The sequence below is a fragment of the Onychostoma macrolepis genome, chromosome 03 (assembly GCF_012432095.1).
Source record: "Onychostoma macrolepis isolate SWU-2019 chromosome 03, ASM1243209v1, whole genome shotgun sequence".
In the NCBI taxonomy this organism is placed as follows: domain Eukaryota; kingdom Metazoa; phylum Chordata; class Actinopteri; order Cypriniformes; family Cyprinidae; genus Onychostoma; species Onychostoma macrolepis.
The window spans coordinates 37,045,089-37,051,101 of record NC_081157.1 but is presented as its reverse complement, the minus strand read 5'-3'; positions in this window follow the sequence as shown (position 1 = coordinate 37,051,101).

The window sequence follows — 6,013 nt, the reverse complement described above, 5'->3', positions numbered from 1 at the left end:
CAGGCAGGGTGACCTGGTATCACCCTGAAGGGGTTTATTTTACAATAATGACTAACTGACTGTACATTATGCCACTTATTACATAACTTCTCACAAAATAAATAAACATTTGGACATGAAATATTCATTTGAGTTGAAATTATTTTATAATCTTGCATATTATTTTAAAGCTTCCACTAAGGAAAATAGTCACATAAAATAAAACCAGCCTAGCAACAAGATGAACACTCACCAACAACATTACAGTCATAATAATACTAATGAGGTAATTTTCACTATATAGTCAATAATTGAGACACAATTACATGTTTGCAATGAAACAAAAGACCGTGAGTGAGTCTGTGGTTTGATCCATGAAAGTAGTGCTGGTTTCATTTACCCAGATTAGTTTATATAAAGTGTTGCCACATATGAGGGCAAATAGAGGACAACAATCAGGTTACAGAAATAAAAATAAAAATAAAAAACAAAAATAAAATGTTTCTTTTTATTCAACATGAGAACTGATTTTTAATTATAAAAGCTTACTGTGTGCTACAAGGTTGTTAACTGATACTATGCCTTTCTTGAAGCTATCGATCTGCCTTATTTGGATCTTTTTTTTTTTTAAATTGAGATCGCCAAACCCCTGCCACCCACTGAAAGTGATTTTCAGGGGGCACCAAACCAAAATCAGTGCAATGTGCCCAGAATCCCTATAGTGATGCCACTGGTTGTGTTTAACAGCATTGGAAATCATTCTGGAATCAGGGCAGCTAAAAAAATTATAAAAGTGGGCAGGCACTGTTGCACTCTATAGTAGGAAATATCAATTGAACGCCACATAAGGGGTTGTTCACAAAATAATGAAAATTCTGTCATCATTTACATGCCCTCAAGTTTTTTCAAAACCTGTATGAGTTTTAAAGAACTTTTTTTAAAGAATATTGGTACCCGAACCGTTGACAGTAGCCATTGACTGACCGAATATTATGGAAGTCAATGGCTACCCAGCAGGCACACCACGTCATAAAGACGTTGATATCTGGTTAAATTTCGGTTGCGACATCAGGTGACCAAAATTCTATGTAAATTCAATGTCTATGTTAAATGCCAATGTTAAATTGATGTTCGATACCAACGTCAGCTGACGTTGATATTTTGTTGTTTTTAGGTTGTGTAACCACAATCCAATGTTAAGTCAACGTCAAATTGATGCCAAATATTGACATCAACCAGATTTTCATTTTCAACCAAAATGCAATGTCTGAACGACGTCATGTCCAACGTCAACCTGTTTGGTTACCAACATTTTTCAAAATATCTTCTTTTGTGCTTAAAAGAAAAAAAGAAACTGTGTCCAACAGATGAAAGATGTTCATACAGGTTTAGAACACCTTTCACACATACAGTCTTTACTGATAAATTACCGGTAAATTATTGTTAAGAGATCATGTGTGAACAGGACCTTTTCAAAAATACAGGTAAATTCGTTCTGGCAATTTACCGGTTTGAGAAGTTGTTACCAGTAATGTGCTCTGTGTGAAGGCAGAACAAGATTACCAGTATAAGGACATACGAGTTCAGAATGTACTGATGTAAGACGTCTACTCTGGGCCAATCATAACATTCTGACGGAAATGACTCATTTACTCCGCTACATGGTTTAGTTTGAAGTGATCTAATACAATGTCTATGGGCCAAAAGCAGCTTTTGTGTCAGTTTGACACAAAAATGACAAAATCAATAAAAGTACTGATTGCCTATACCCCTCCATGTTTACAAACACAACACCGGGAGGCACAGCTATTTATGCCGAGCTCACACTGCACCTTTTTAGCCCCCATTTTCACTCACCGACAGGTTTTGCGAAATCGCAGACAAATGCCTGAAATCAAAGGGCAAATCGGTGCTCGTTCACGCCAGTGACAATAACACAGTGTGTATTATCAAAGAGAGAATCACTGACGCGTCACCAACACCCACGGAATATATGGCATGCTAAATATCTCACCTGTCTGCGATTCAAAGTCCTGCTGTGTGAAATGAGTTCTGACTGAAAAATACATTGGCGATGACCTACAGCCAATGAGAGAGCAAGATACAGAGCGGGAAGTTCGGGGAGGAGTTAAGCCAGGCTCACACTACAGGATTTTTGGCTGGATTTCCACAGTCTGCGACAAAACCCCTGGATTGTGACCAAATCGGTGCTCGTTGCGGTCGCCGAAGCTCGTTAAGTATGAGCAGGTTAGCAACATGAGCCGAACCTGTCTCGAGCTATCACAGACGCTACGATATTTTCAAACCTGCTTGATTTTATTGCCATGTGATCTCGTAATGTGAGCGACACAAGGACAAGGTGGAACTAATCCAGCCAATCACAGTGCAGATGGTATAAACATGGTCTTATCATGCATCTTTATGAATAGAAACGAAAAGCCACAAATTGATCAAATCAACTAACTAGAACTAAATTTAACAAATGCATAGATTGTGTATATAATTCTAACTCTGCATTAGAGGTCATTTCCGTTTGAAGATGTCACAGAATTTAGCATTAGACTATTTTGAAACTGATGTGTGAATGGTGCTTTGCCGGTAAAAAGACGGAGTGTCATCGCCTGTGTGAACAGAGCATTTTTGTATTTACCGGTTTATTTTCCCGATTTAAGTCATTCCAGTAATTTTATGACAATTAGCTACTGGAAGGGGCTAATGATGACAGAATTTACATTTTTTGGGTGAACTATCCAGAGATCAGTGTAATAATTTTCAATAATCTATTATTATTTAGCAACATGTTCCTATGTAAAATTTAACACAGAAACACACACTAAAAAATCTGTTTTGGTTCAAGGGAAAATATAAATTTACACAGAGCTCAAATACAGGATATAATCTTCATGTCTCTGGGTGACTGTGTTTCCCTTTGTCGTTCTATTTCTCTCTCTTTTTCCTCTCTCTCACACACACACACACACACACACACACACGACAGTGAGGGGGAGCCTGTGAATGACAGATTGCTGAACTGCTCATATGCTGTGTGCCTCGCTGGAAGAGCGTGAGTCACCCCCCACACACATATCCATACACATTTATGTGCATTTATCACAGACGCATGGAGTTAAAATCATCAACATACATCCACGCATGTTTGTTTGCATAAGCATTAGACTTGATGACAGGACGATTTAAATAAACATAAATATAGACCTCCATAATCATGATGAGAAGATCATCTCTTAAAACAGCATGCTCCGTACGCGCGCGCACACGCATCCCGTTGAAAATATAATGACCGCGTTTAAGCGGCTTCTGTCTGTCGGTGCGAGGGTGAATGTGTCACTGGTGGATGAGGTAAAACACATGGGTCGGAGGTTTGTAATCTAACAATGAAAAGCAGAGAAAAAGCTACTGACTAGTGGCTATACGATTGTGCATAATTAGAATAGCAAAGCTTGTAGCAAATAAAAACAGGGTTTAAATAAACTTGGCATTATCGACCAGATTAATTTATCACGTAGAAATATGGCTAATGATAATTCAATATTTGGCACAGGGCTTGCTGCTATAGGCCTAAAATTGCACTTCTGTTGTTTATCTACAAAAGCAGTTTTCTTTTTCAGTCTAATCTAATAATTTTGCATATTTTTCTTGATTGGGTTTATACATTCCAGTGTTTGTTTTCAATAAAATTTGTACTTACCTTTGCACAAAAACAAACATTATGATACTGGGCTGCCACTTGATGTCCAATACAAAATCTCGACAAGGTCTCGAAGCAAAGCCGGTCCAGACCCAGCTGTGTTTGATGTCAGGGTCTATGGGTTTAGCAGTAACAGACCATCGGTTATCAAAGCTAATTGCTTCATAAATCACCAGCGCCCTCTGCTGGCTCACACCACCTCTTACGCGACAGCAGTAGGCCTTGCTATGCATTTCTATAGAAGTTACATAACAATTACCCACTTGAAATGATAAATAGAGCACATCATTATTGTAAGATAATCAGCTTATGAGAACATGCTGGCAAGCAAATGATGAAATTTGAGAGGTGCTTGGTGTCCGCTGAAAATAATATTGATCTATAAAAGCATCCACGAACAGCAGGGTTGAGGTTGGAATACAGTGTTCTTTCTGGCAGACAGCAGAACACAGTGTTCACAGCATAAATATCTTTATTCTCTTTGCTTAGACTGTGACTATTGCCATGTACTGCAGAAATAGTTTTGCTGTTCCATTTTGAGTGCGAGATGTTTAGTTCTCACTGAATAAATATTAGCCTTGTGACCTTCATGATCTGTGTGAGAATTTATGCAAAGAAATAAACATATATATACACACATATATATATATATATATATATATATATATATATATTTCACTATGATTTTAATATTTGGCATGGCCTCACTCAGTTGATATTAAAGATATCACGGTTACATTTTCACAGAATGTTCTTTACCTTATAAAGGATGATTTTATGTAGAACGCAGTAAATCACAAAAAACTGACTTTAGCTGGGTTTTCACAGGGTCATATATATATATATATATAAGGCATATTTTCCCCTTTCCTCAGAAACCCTATAGAAATGTACCTACCAGCTGGAAAACAACTTTAAAAAGCCTTCATTTGCCATTGTTAGAAGCCTTTTTGTTCAGAATAACCCCAAAGCTGCTAGTGGATAAGTTTGAAACCCTTGAGTGTCCTGTTTGGTGAAAGTACCCAAGTGTTGCCAGCACTGACCGCATTGTTGTAAATGCTATATTAGGATAGTCAGTAGGGCAAGAATTGTCCTGGCATCTGAGAGTAAAGAAATGTGGATAAAATGAACAGTTTCTGCACAAATTTTCCTTTTTATTCACTAGGCCTGATAAGTAGGCACCCTCCTCATCACAGTTCTCAGGTATGAATTCATTATAGTTACTGTGTGACACATGCAACGAAAGCAAGCACCTACATTTTTGCTTGGCAAACTGTGTATGTGAGAGTTTAAAAATGGTAAAGTAAAAGCACTTTTTTTTTGGACGAAATTGGTTGCATCATTGACCTACTCATAGCTTATGCCAGCTTTACTTAGCCTGAGCGCGATTATTTTCCCTGTGAGGAACTTTATGCAGACAGCCAGCAGTAATCAGCACATTTATGGACTGTGCTTATTTTTGCAAAGGGGAAAGGTTAATGTTGCGCAAAACTGTGGGAAAGGAATTGACCCTAGGAAAATCAGGCTCAGAGTGGGAACATTTCTGACTCATGTACTCATGATGCACGAAAAGCATGTATGTGAGTGAGAATGTGTGTGACAACCACTCAGGGCAACACACTGAATGATCTGACACTATTAAAAGATGTGCTGCGGGGTCCAGTGGAGCTGAAATCCTGAGATACGTGAGCAGGCTGACTCATATAAGAGTCCACACACATATAACTTAATATATATTAAACTGATCGAAAAGAGATGGTTTTGTAATGTTACAAAAGATTTCAAATTAATGCTATTCTTTTTTTTTTTTTTTACTTTTTATAGTTTTTCAGTTTCAAATATAAAATAAATGCTATTATTTTAAACATTCTACTCATCATAGAATCTTGAAAGATATCGACTCTTCTCAACATTGATAAGATTTTTTTTGTTAAGCCGCATATCACCATACTGATTTCTGAAGGATCATGTGATACTGAAGATTGGAGTAATGCTTTTCCATCACAAGAAAACATTTACATTTTATAATATATTAAAATAGAAAGCAGCTATTTTAAATTGCAATTTAAAAATTATCCTTTTTTATTGTATTTCTGATCATAAAATACTTCTTTCAAATACAATAAAATACAACAAAAATATTTAAGTAAACTATTTTACAATATTACTATTTTTACTGTATTTTTGATCATATAAATGCAGCCTTGGTGAGCATAAGAGACTTCTTTCAAAAACATTTAAAAATCTTTTTTTTTAGAAAATTTTGTCCCAAATTATAGCCGAGTATTACACCCACACACACCAACATTTATTTACAGCCCCATA